This window comes from Puntigrus tetrazona, chromosome 11 (assembly GCF_018831695.1).
Source record: "Puntigrus tetrazona isolate hp1 chromosome 11, ASM1883169v1, whole genome shotgun sequence".
NCBI classification, from domain to species: domain Eukaryota; kingdom Metazoa; phylum Chordata; class Actinopteri; order Cypriniformes; family Cyprinidae; genus Puntigrus; species Puntigrus tetrazona.
This window is the reverse complement of record NC_056709.1, coordinates 14,632,682-14,646,369: the sequence shown is the minus strand read 5'-3', so window position 1 is coordinate 14,646,369 and position 13,688 is coordinate 14,632,682. Positions and strand designations below refer to the sequence as shown.

The following is a 13,688-nucleotide window of genomic DNA, read 5'->3' as shown; positions in this document are numbered from 1 at the left end:
TTCAAAATAAAAAAATGTAAAAATATTTAAAAAATATTTCTGGTCATTTTATTTTTTCTCTGTTGCCTTAAAACAACATAGGAATTTGCTTTTGTAAAATTTTAATTTTAATTTAATTTTAATTTATTTTGTAATTCATCGCGAATGAAAATTGTTTCAACGCCAACTTTTCTTTTCAAGCGTGTTATGAATTTAATGTAATTAACACCTAATTTTCAGCATAAAGATAAAAGCTGAGAGAGGAAAAACAAACTTTAAGCTCTGTGGAACAGCTGTGCTCTGCTTCCTGCTGAGCTCCTGTTTCCTCCTGCAGCTGACACAATGAAGAGAGATGCCTCTCCAGCGAGAAGCTTCTGGAATACTGTGCCACTGTCTGCGCCGTCGATGCCATAAATCCAACCTGAGTGCTGTAAACAAAACCTTACAACCACAGATATGACAAAATTGTAGTAGCTTTCGATTAACCATTTAAATATATTATACTAAAAGTTTTTTACACTGCTTGCAGGTATAAAATAAGACTTTTTGTTTACATAATATACGTGTGAACGCTGTGTATACTTATTATGCATATGTGTTTTTATATATATATATATATATATATATATATATATATATGTGTGTGTGTGTGTGTGTGTGTGTGTGTGTTTATATATATATATATATATATATATATATATATATATATAGTGTATTTATAGATACATAATAAATATAAACAACACACATACGTATATTATGTAAACAAAAATGTTTATTTTAGATACGATGAATGATGTTTAACAGCACTAATTATATGATATTTTTTCAACTACTTTTTTCTTCATATTTTCCCATTTATTTTATTCGATCTTTGTAAACATCTCAACCGTTTGAAACACTTATATAAAACAAACATATACATGTTTTTGCCAGGTTCTTATTTCATCATACCGGTATGTATTATGTTCGTATTACATAAGGCTATTTTTAGCTTTTTCGTGCCAATCTTTGACAGAGGAAATTAAGTATAATTACAGTACGCCGTCATAAAATACTTTAGGGATATATCGTGAAGTTCTAAATCTGACGTGACATCCAGAATAGAAAGCGAGCGCGTCGGGGACCCAAACTGAGCGCAATGTGGACCGGGCCAAGCTGTCCCCTTCCAAGACTGCTCCACGAAAGGACAAACAAGGTGTGAGCTGAGCCTCCGTCTCCATCTCAGCCACGAGTCCCTCACCCTGGAGCAGGGCCAAGTCAATGCGGAGCGAACCAGAGTAAGCCAGTACGACAGAGATCCCTGTAACCTCGTACCCAAACCCCTCTGACGTCTCCGGACCCCCGAACGCACTCACAGACGCATGCTGGCACTTCCTGCCCCACTCGCTCTCTTTTTCCTTTATGTCACTTCCAGGACAATTTATTAGTGCTAATTAAGCACATATTACTGCCTTATTCTACATACCTAATCCTACCCACTTAAATAGGTCATATTATGCTATTTTAAACTTATTTGGTTATATTTGGTTTAATTATTTGGTATAACTGACATGCCTTAATGTCCAAACAACACGTTATTTTTCAAACACTGTACATTATTGTATTTCCTCTATGCCCCGCCTCTCTTTCTACACAAACCATCCTTCGGACAATCACAGTCTGCTCTGATTGGCCAGCTGACACTGTGCATCGTGATTGGACGAACCCTGCTAGCAGGCGCCAGTAATCGTGAGTTCAGCTTTCAAAATAAATGCAAAGACAGCTAATAATGGAGTTTATAGTAGTTTTACCAAGCCCAGAGTCATGCGACTTTAAGCATTTATTAAGGAAAAAGTCATAGTTAACAGTGAACAAGCGTGACCGATTTTATAGTAGTTAGCTAAAACTGACACTCAAACTAAAGTTACGTTACTTGAAATAAATGTTAACTAAAAAAAATGATTATAGATAAAATGTAAAACAACCGAAATAAAATCTAATAAAAACTAAAATACCGCTAGCCTACAAAAGGCAAAAACTATTTCAAAAATAGAATTAAAATTGAAACAGAAAATTGAAAACTGACTCAAAACAATAAAAAAATACTTGTAAACCATATAAAATTTCATATGATAAGCATCTAAGCCTGTTTCTGCATAGCAGCACCACGAGAAATTTTCATTAAACAGATAAAATCACCTAAAAACGTACATTCTGCCATCATTAAACAAACCTGTGTAAGTTTCTTTCATAGCCTCAACATTTTTTTGAAACATGCTGGTCCCCATTCACTTTCATAGCATGGGGAAAAATACTAAGAATGTCAGCGGGGACCAGAAATGATTGGTTACCCGCAATCTTTATAGAAAATATAGAAATATTGTTTGTGTTCAAAAGAAGAAAGCAACCTCTACACGTTTGGAACAACTTGAAGGAGAGTAAATGTAACCCTGGGCCGCTGTGGTATATTTGTAGCCAAAAATACATTGTATGGGTCAAAATTAATTAATTAAAAATTTTTGGCAAAAATTATTAGGATATTAAGTGTAGATCATGTTCCATGAAGACATTTTGTAAAGTTACAACCCTAAATATACTAAAACTTAATTGTTTTTGCTAGTAATTGATAGGAACTTCATTTGGACAGCTTTAAAGGTGATTTTCCTTAATATTTCAATTTAGTTTTTTTTGTTTTTTTGCACCCTCAGTTTTTCAAATAGTAGTATCTCTATCCTAACAAACCATACATGAATAAAAAGCTTATTTATAAGATTATGTATAAATCTCAATTTTGAAAAATTGGCCCGTATTACAGGTTTTGTGGTCCGTGTTTTTGCCAGGGGAATTATTCGTTTAGGTTAATAGCATCAGCGGTCAGCGTTTGAAGTTCAGCCTCAGACAGTTCACAAAGCTCGGTGTACTAATATAGTCACGCGCAAAGAGCCTCGCTGATTCCCAGAAATGGCCTGCATGTGTGGGGAAAAAACAAGAACATACGAAAACGAACTTTTAACTGTTCGCGATCTCCAGTCTCGCCGCACCCATCAGCCTCGGCGTTTCTCGAAGCAAACAGCTGGAATTCAATGTCACACCTGCTTTCAATCAGGTTCCGTGCTAGAGTAACTAGGATGTTTTCCTGGAAAAAAAAAATAGCGAGCGAGCAACACTTCGGGGTAAAGACGCAGTTTCGCGCTGTTTTGAATAAGCCCTGGTAATTCTCAACACATTTGAGAGAGCAAAAGCCCTGGCGTGGGCTGTCACTGACGTGTGCCAGGACGGGAAATACACCGGCATCCCAGCGACTCCGGCCATCTTGTTGACTTAAAATCCAGAGCAAACATCTTTTAAATGTGTTTTTCGAGCTTCTATTCTGGTAAGTGACTTTACCCCACACCTCATGCTCCCAGCGGGACAGCCTCCGCTTGAGCTAATCGCTCCAAAAATAGTGTCATCCACAGACATCAGATGTATATAGCGCCCTCGGCGTAACTTTGTTCCCGTCTCACCTTTAACCTAGTCAGAAGTTTATCGCTGCTAGGCTCAACGAACGCCACACTTCAACAGTTGATGGGTTTCGTTGGATCCGTTCGTGTCAACCTTGCTGGTGTTTGCTGAGGTAACCGGTTTCTAAAGGACAAACCTAATGCTAGCGTCCCAACGTCATTCTTCACTTTTCAATATGGCTTAGCGGCGGAATTAATTTGATGCGAAAGGAAACGAGGCTGGGAGGGACAGAAGAACGGCGCGTTCAATTGCTATTTGCTAAACGTCCGGAAACGTTCGTTTTGAACTTGAGCAGGTGATTTCACGCAAGTGACATCGACCTGGCTATGTGCACAAATTTATGCAAATGCATTATAAAGAAACTATAGTGCATAGCATAGCTTCCATACACGCATTTTTATGTGTATTTTAGGATATTGCACCAATGAATGTTTAAAGTTTGTGATTTAAAGTAGTTGTAAAGACAGCTATAGTTTACAACACAAAATATGTTATTGATAAATAACATTTAGCATTTATTATTGACTTTGGGGGGAAAAAGTATTTGTTTTCCACTACTTAATTCATACTTAAGACTTCGTCCATTCCCTCATTTTAAATATATTTAAATCATGGCCACATTGTACTATGACTGAATTGAGTCTTATGATTGAAACAATGTAATGAACTAATAAAACATTGCCGTAAATTATGAATTGCGGCAATTAATTCTTAATTTGTGGCTACAATATCTATTTTATCTTCCACATACCATGTTAATTTTCTTACTTTGCCAAAAAAGTTCCTCAAGTAAGTTTAGTTGAGAGTCAGTATTGTGCAAGATAACATATCTTTCTGAAAATATATATATGTATTTTTAAATTGGGATGATTTTTGCTTTTCTTTTTAAGTTTTCGTTCTTCAAAGTATGCTGAAAAAAATGATTCATATGAAACGTCACCACGGTTTCCGACACTGATCATGAATCAGCATATGGGAATGATTTCAAAAGGATATAAAAAATAAATAAATAACATTTTAAAGTATATTAAAATACAAAAGCGTTGTTATAAATTAAAATAATTTTTCACATTATCGCTGTTTTTCTGTATTTTCGATCAAATAAATGCAGCCTTGATAAACATTGGAGACTTCTTGAAACAAGCACACCCTCATATACAAATGTTATCATATTTGGTTTTAGTTTACGCTTTGGCTTGATGCTCTTAAGTCTATTTTTTAACCCATCATAAACAATGACTTCTTTATGCAGCGTGGAAGGCACCGAATCAATGTAACACCAGTTTATGGATCTATTCCTAGTAATCCCGCCATCTTGGAATTTAGAATTAGTCTGGATAAATTGGTTAAATCACATGCGTCTGATTTCACACAATATTGTTGTGTATTCTGCTGAATTTTTTTTCCTTGACCATGCAAAACAAGCTCCATTCTTTCTCTCCTCCCCCAAAGAGATTTATACATTGTATTCTTTGAGCAAACAATTCAGCGCAGTTTACTGTTCTCAGAGTCTCTCTGTTTCCTGCTCGGTAACAGTTTCAGGGGACTTGACCAATCATTTACAAACAGGAAAAGCAGACTGATAGTGAACACTTCCCCCGCACTCACGCATTTTTGGTCTCTACCCAAGTCCTCTAAGAGTAAAGCAAACAAAAAGGGCAAAAAGAATAAACGGATGCATTTTATTCCCACATCGAGCAACAATACCAACAACGACTTATCAATCAAATCTTTATTATAATAAATCCTGTGATCGGTTGCAGAAACAGCTTTTTATGCACGTTTTTATGCAACTCTGTCCGTCTGTTCCTCTGTCACGTGAAAAAAACATGAAGAACCTCAAAAGAAAGACAGAATAGCACTCGGTTAAACTAGTTTTAGCTGCCGGCAACAGCAAGCGTAACTGTAAAAACAATAAACCTTTTTTCACAATTCTGGGTTTCTCATCAATGGAAGTCGTCAAGGTTGGGTTAACTTGAAGAGCGGCAACACAGATATATTTTTCTGCTTTGCCATTTCCTCAACAGACCTTCAAAACAAAAGGGAAAAAAAACTTCATGGCAGTCAGAAGAGAGAATGGTGTCATATTTACCCATCCCTCCCTTAGACTGTGCACTACTTTTTTGTAATTTGATGCAAAGGTGATATAATACAAAGTATAATGAAATAAAGATAGCCTACATAAATAAAAAACTTGTGAAAAGTTCCATGACTGTTTCCAAACAACTTTCCCAAAAACTCCATCATGCAATTGCCAAACAAACAATTAGCCACGCCCCAAACTCACGCCATTGGTTGAACCACTGTTGCTATGTCCGGCTGGTCGGAATTTAGATTTTCTCTGCAAATTAATGCCTCATTCATGCTACACACGTTTTACTGTTTAGAACATACTTTTTTAATGGAAGTCAGAGGTCACCGAAAATGTTTGGCTACCAGCATTCTTTCAAATGATCCTTTAAAACATGTTTTATTTATTGCAATTAAAGGTTACACTTTATTTTGATAGTCCACTTTGGATATTCTACTAACTATAAGTAACTTTGCAACTACATGTCGACTACACGTAAACTAATACTTGTTCATTTGCAATTAATTAAAGTTTCTACAGCAATGGGCTTTTTTTATTTTAAAGTATAAATAGAAATATTCTTAATAGCTTATGCATTGTTGCGTCTCTCAGGTACTTGTCTTATTTTAAAGGCTTGTGCGCTGGGAAGAAAAATAGGACACTTTTATGACAAAGTTTACACGCGATCTAGATTCAAAGAGGGTTGTTCAAATTGACAAAGTGGGTGAAGTAACCTTGTGAATCGTGCACGCATATTGCTCTTTTTAATGCATTTTGTCATTGCGCAAACAAAAAAATTAATGTCAATCATGTTTTGAAAAAAAAAAAGAACAAAACAAGATCACATCGTGTTCCTGCGAGACGCTGTGCGGTACTGCCAGCAGATGCATTAACCACATGCTTGCTTTTTAAATGTTTGTGGTTTCATTTAAAGGCCCACTCGTGCTGAATTTTAGATTTGTTTGCAAAAGAAGGGAAATCCGTGCCTCCCTCTGATTGGTTAAATGCTGTTTTGTTCTCTGCAGAAACATGCCCGGAGACAGGAGAGCCAATCGGAGAGAGCGAGGGAGGGGCCTCTGCACCATATGTCGAACCAGGCTGGTTTCCTGAACAACCACACAGCGCTAGTCCGGATGTTTCGTGTCACACAGTGCTCTCTGTGTGCTAGGCCAGCTGTGCCCTTTCCTGCCCTTTTGGCTTCTCCCCTTGTTTTGCGTTAAAGGTGACCCATAATTCCCATGAGTTCGGCCCTGCTCGGGTTATTCCTCCAGAAGTCGTCAGCTGTGAGAATACACTAACCCACAGCAGAACGACCTCTCGAGCCTCCGCTGCTGTTAGTCAGCCAAATGTTAAGTCACTGCACACCAGCGCACAAACAAACAACAGCATGGCTGCAACACTTTTGGTAGCAGCTGGAATTTGGTAGATTATGCTTTACGGTAAGACTTGACCCTAAGTTCCCGGTGTTTAGGCTTGTAAAGCATGGCACAATAGGGCTTTTATACCACTTGGATTCTTGGCTTTCTTTTGTTTGGCACAGACTGCATGCTTCTTTTATTTTTTTTGCAGTTTGGCACCAGTGACCTCTCTCCACCTGCTTCTTGCTCTAAACCAGCCTGTCAGGTTAGTCTGGTTATTAAGCCAAAGAAAAGAGCTCCGAGCGACTCACCGCTAGTTGTCTCTTCGTACTCATACAGGTGGCAAAAATAGCAGGTCAGAACTAACATACAGACAGCAGTCCAAAAACAATACTGGAAAGAACGTCAGACTAGTCAAAGGACAGTTAATTTTCAATTAAAATATCCCAATAAAGCATGGACCTATGAATCTGTGTAGAACTGTGTAGAAAATTTAAATTCATAGTATTTTTCTCCCACACATACACATATGGGATGGCACTAAGGTGACTTAATAATGAGAGTATTTTGATTTCGGAAAAAGGATCATTCAGTGATGCACTTGCAACAAAATTTTATTTAATAACGAAATGTCAGTTACTGAAGTTTTCAGATGTTTCTACTCTAATTTGGTACCTTACAAATAAACATTGAGCAATGGCTTTTTAATGACAGATTTATTCAAACATAATATAACGAGTATTTAAAATATATAAAAATATAATGAATAATAAAAAAAATAACGAATATTTTACGTACGTTGTTTTTTTCTTTTAGCATACCTTCTGATGTTCATTTATGTTTACTTTGTGCTGTAACTAGTAGTAAAGACGAAAAGACGATTGGTTTACGAGCTGCTTGAACTCGTCATCAGAGAATAAACGTCACTGATTTCGGCCAAAACCAAAAATCCTTTCATACCAGAAATAATAGGCATTGGAGGCAACAAAATACCAAGCGCAAATTCAGTTAAGGAATTATAGGGAAACTCCAAAGATGTGTGTCACCAGTGATGCAACAGTGGTGTAATCGGATTAATTTGGGGAATGAGGAAAACCCCATAAACCTCACAACCATCCATGTGAGCAGGTTTACGTGAGATCGAAGGGAATCACATGATCACGGACGTTCGGGAGCAAGAACAAGCATCTGAGCCGTTTTGTTGGACTGCATGTTTTTAGTCAGCATACGATCTTCTTGTGCATTTCCCTTTAGATCGGCCCCACAGTTTCTGCACGGACAGAACGTAGCCTTGTTTTTTTGTAAGATGAGACCCTCTTTCAAGGTAGGGAGACCATCAAAACATTCCTTCATCTCAAAAACATCGTGATTTCTTTCACAGGTGACAGATTCATGTCTCGCGGGAAGAAAACGAACAAAACCATTCCCTTGATTTCTGAATCGGATGGCAAACCTCGGGAAATGCTGTGAGAAGGATCAGCTATGTTTGGCTAGTTCTTCAAAATCAGATCCTTACTCTAGCTCTAATTCTATGTTAAAACAAATCAGGCAACTTTTGATGTACAGTAAGGAGTATTTTAATGTAATTACTGAGCCGGTGACAACATGAGTTCAACTGGAATCAAATTCATAAACAACAAAAACCAGGGTAATGTGAGATCTCACTCGGAGCAGGACCTGCCAGAAATCACGTCTTCAGCCGTAGGAAGAGATGTTCTTTATTATTATGTGACCTCCCTGCCCACGCTTTGTGTAACAGGGCCGGCTGTAAGTGAAAGAGGTGTAGTCTTGTTTTGGTTATCTGGTAGTTAAAGATGCAGGCGTGCTATTTGACCTACATAGACGGCCAAACAGAGGTCTGTAAAATCTCATTGTACGGCCAGGACAGGGGTGATAACTTGTTTACAAAGCGCTCTGAAAAAAGGGCAAGAGTGTTTTCAGTGCTCGAAACTACATGCGAGAGTTTCAGAGAGAAAAATGATCCTTGCTTTTTAGTGTTTTAATTTAAAAGCAAGGAATATTTTTTATGAAGGTGACACTGAGACTGAAACTTTTTTTAATTCCATTGTTCTAGTTAAAAAGTGGCCACATTATACTAATTTGCTCATGATGTAGCTTTTATGTACAGATTTTAATATTTTACCCTTATCCCAAAAATGTACTTTAAATCTATATATCTATCTATCTATAATTGTATTATTATTATTGTTATTATTTGTGTGTGAAATGAATTGGAACAAATAAAAACAAAAAAAAAAATTGAAAATATTATTTTAGCATTTGGACAAAATGCTATTAGCCTTAACAAACCTTAAGGAGTTCATTTTCGGCATGTAGTGGCAGAATTACATGCAAACTGTAGATAAACAATGATCCGGTGAACTTGTTGTAAGAGAATAAAGTTTCAGGAGATACATGAAGCTCAACAGGACATTGCAAGTCCCAAGTCCGTCATCAGCTGAGAAGAACGGACATAGTGAACATTTCATCCTGATATCTTAATCCCTTCAATATCAGGTTCAGTGGAGTTTTACGCGGCCTTCTGTAGTAATTTCACCATCCTCTGCAGCCGTACCGAACAGTAAGTACTTCAAAACAGAATACACAACTAATGTTGTATGAAGTGCAAGGCCGAATCCGTGTGCTGCTCATTAACTGACTGTCAGGGAAAAGTTGGCCGTGCCAGGGAGTTATTAAACGGCTGAAAGGTCACTGAGTTTGCCGTCGCTTCCAGAATATACACTGACCTACATATACACTCTCTGTCTGTTTTCTTTCTTTCTGTGCACCTTTTTCTTCCAGTTTCTCCGTCCGCCTTCCTTCCTTTCTCCCTTATCAAATCTGCGGTCTTGTCAACGCTTTAAATCTTATTGACAGTCGCCACATGAGTGTTTACGTCTGCCTGTTTCCCTCGGCACTGCTTGTTTACTCGTACATAAAGTCTGACGTCAGTAAGGCAGGGAGCTCTGCTCGTCTCCTGAGAGAACTATGAAAAGAAAACCTCATTATTCCCAAACCTCCCTGTTTATCCAGCGGCGCTCTTATCATGCTCCTGCCGAGGGGGAGTGCGCCTTTTGGTTTAGCGTGCATCACATCCCGGCAATTATGACCCAAATTGTTCTCTTTTCTCACTGTTTTGTGGATAACAATGACTGTTTGGAAAGTTTAAATGGGGAAGAGCTGACCAGAAACAGGTCTTACTGAAGTCAATACGAGCATGACTCATTTAATACTTCGCAGTTCAGCATTTTGGAAACAGAACGACCACGTGAGAGCTCAGAAGAAGCTCCTGTTTTTGACCGGGGGAGTTCACTGTTTGCGGTCTTCAACACCCTTTCAGGATCACCATGTGTGGAAAAGGCAACTCCTCCTAATGGCAAAAGGTGGAACAGCATATCCTTATGGCTCATATACAGTACTCGAGCTCTTAAAGGGATAGTTTACCTAAAAACATCTCCTGTATGTTGTTCGTAAAGTTTTTTAAGTAACAGTTCTTGTCAATGGGGTCCAAAACAGCTTAAGTGTTAGTAAATTACATCGCCGAAGGATAATGTATTATAAAGTATAACTGGTCACAGTTACACCCTGCAGGCACTTTTCAAAGCATGAGAGCCAAAGGGCAGTGCAAACATCTCTGACAGATGATTAAAGGAATATTTCATGCAGTAGTTCTGTGATCATTTGCTCATTTCCATGGTTCCCATTTACTCCACCAGAAATATCCATGATAGTTTTTCTATGACTGTCCGAAGTAAGCCAGACACTAGTGAGTGATTGATTATATTTGTCAAAAGATGTCCATTTGCAGTATTAAACACTCCCAAACGGCATTGTCAACTATTTTTCTGAAATTGAATGCCAAGGTTAAAAAAAAAGTGTAGGTGTGGTTTGTATATTTGTAGAAATAGCCAACAATGCAATCTAAGGGTCAAAGTTATTGATTTATGCCGAAAATCATTAGGTTATTTAGTTAAGATCGCATTCCATGAAGATATTTTGTAAGTGCCCTGCCAGACATATATCAAATATAATTTTTGATCAGTAATATGCATTGCTAAGCACTTCATTTGGACGTTTTCTCAATATTTACATATTTTGGAGAAAAGTTGTATCTCGACCAAATACTGTCCAGTCCTAACAAACCATATGGAAATCTTGTTTATACAGCTTTTAGATGAAGTAAAAATGTCAAAACATTGACTTTTTACGACTGCCTTTGTTGTCCAGGGTCACAAATAAGAAAGACCGTATCAAGAACCGCGGAAATGCACCATCCCGATCTGTTCAAAGGGTCCGCTCGCGTTCATTGCACGGAAAGGAGCAGCTTAGGAATTCTGCTCGACGTTTCTTTTTTTTGTGTTTCACAGAAGAAAACAAAGCGGTTTCGAACCCCATGTGAACCAAACTTCGAGTATGCTGGAATACTGCCTGTAAAGTTTCGCTAAAGAGAAACAGTGGTTGTTTCTTAGAGGACTGTGGTTTTGTACGAGATTGACCGTGACTTTTTGTGAGCAGAAGAGAGGGAGAAACAATCTTGGAGAACATCCTGTTCTTCTAGTAGTGCAATTGTGCAATCGCGCTGCAAAAAACACACGAACCTGTAATTTGTTTATGTCCTCTCCATTCACCAGCAGAAAATGTCTTTTTCGCTTAAGGTAAATACATTCCTTCTCAGCCCCTCCATACATTCCTCGCGCTATTTACCATAGCTTCACAGCTCCGTCTGAGACCTGGACGCGAGCCAGAAGCGGAGGAGGAACACGCCGCCACGTGCAGCGCAGCCCGACATGTATGCGCTTTTGACGCATTTAACATTCGTTATGTCACGTGCACGCAGGGGTACATCAACAGCACTTTTCTAAATTCCTGACCTTTGCCCCTTTTCGCGATTCGCATCCATGCCCGAAATCCGAGTGCAGAACGTCGCACGCAAATAGTGCATTTAGCGTCGTTTTCGCCAGCGGATTTGCATCGATGATGATAAAACAAAAGTTTTGGCTCACGACTAATCGCCTCCTAGTACCGCATCGGTGGTGCTTAATCTGTTTGGCAACGGGTTAATGCTTTGATTCAGCATCATTTTCGGGAAACGGACAAAGCTCAGTGCTGTCGGACGAGAACAAAGCAAACAGGCAGCTGGAAATGCAATAACGAGTCAGCCTTCGGATGCTCCTTCTAATGCGCTCGAGATCAATTGCAAAGCAAAGCGAGCGCAGTTTTATTCACAGGCGTGATATATGTTGTTTTTTCATCTGCGTGAATGACGGGATATTTTGGGAGATTCCTTGGCTGTAAGAGTAGCTTCTTGAACTGCCGCTAAAGTTTCCTTGGTTTCCATGAAGTCCCCAGGCCTCGTAGCAAACTGATCTGTCCGTGTGAAGTCAACAAGTGTCTCACACCCAGATGCACAGCCTTGAACGTCATGTGTCCATGTAAGGAAGCCTCTCTAAGGACAGATAGACGGAAATATCACTGCTACTTTGTTTGTGCAATGTAATGCAGTGACTACAATGTTTTCTTTCGCTCTCTGTAGACATATTTGCCATTTAGGAGATAATTCAATTGCAAAGTGAATTCGCCAAAAATACATCATTCAATGCAAGTTACTGGTTTTCCTGATGCTTTTTTCAGAATCTATTTCAGGAGATCGGGCTACTCTGCTTTAAAACTTGTTTAAAACCTCTAATCTTGAGTTTTCTGTGCATAGATTTTTATCAAATTACTAATCCAGTCACACATCAGAAGCGTTGGGAAGGATACTGTGGAAAATAATTTTGATTACTTCTTTAAAGTAATGTAACCGATTACATCGATTACTTTTCCAGTGAACATTTTTAACTGGTAATAACTTTAAACATTTAAACCAGACTGGGTTAGCCTTACACTAGAAATGAACACAAGCAATAGCTTAATAATTTAATTTTAAAGCACAGCCACCACAAAATCAGACTTTGGCAGCTCTTTTTATTTTAAGATCATTCTGATATTTTGCAAGAGACGCTTTTTGTATTTTGTGCGTGCAATTTTCAGATTCGTGTGTGAGGTTTTTAAAAAATAGGCAAAGTTTTGAAGACGTGTGCAGCAGTTGAAAAGAACAATGTAAATGGCAGAAGGCAGCGTGCACATCAAGAACCGGGAAAGCGAGAAATAATCATTATCCAAGCCGTTTACAGAAAATATTCACATCAGATACTCAAAAATAAAAATAAAAATAAGCAGAGCTATTTTGGCCTAATGTTCCACTTCGGCTTGTTTTGAACTTGAGTTTAAACGACTGTTATACCGCCATTTGCATTTTTTTTAAAATTGTGCGAATGAACGTTACATTTTTCAAAAATTCTACATTTTGTACACGCTATTCCAATATCTCCAAAATCTCCAAAATTAATATTTAATACCTTACCTAACCCAAAAACGACTTTTTATTTATTTTTTTTTTGGCAGAGGTCAGCAACTCCCATCAAACGACCTCCGCCAAATCTATAAAAAAAAAAAAAAAAAAAAAAAGCGCAGGTCGATCCTACTTCCGTTATTAAAGAGCTTTTCTTGTCTGACCCATTTTAAAAGCGTTTCCTGAAAAAGGAAACAAAGAGAGGTTCGATTGTGCAGGTGAATTGCAAACAGACAAACCCACGCAGGTGTACTGATACAACACCATCCGTTGCGAAATAGGCCATGCAGATCTGCAGTCTCACGTGCTTTTATTAGCCGTGAGCTCAAAGGTCTTTAACTTGTCATAAAAGAAAAACGTGAACCTTTGTGATGTGCAGGTCGTTAATAAGCGATTGCGCTGT

At 38.2% G+C, this 13,688-nt stretch overlaps 1 long non-coding RNA gene across 1 annotated transcript; it reads left to right on the top strand.

The window, feature by feature from the left end:
• The first annotated feature begins 2,828 nt into the window (after positions 1–2,828).
• LOC122353646 lies at positions 2,829–9,246 on the top strand. The gene is made up of 3 exons (XR_006252041.1): positions 2,829–3,334; positions 3,479–3,577; positions 6,562–9,246. It is a non-coding gene; the product is annotated as an uncharacterized LOC122353646 (long non-coding RNA).
• The last annotated feature ends 4,442 nt before the right edge of the window (positions 9,247–13,688 follow it).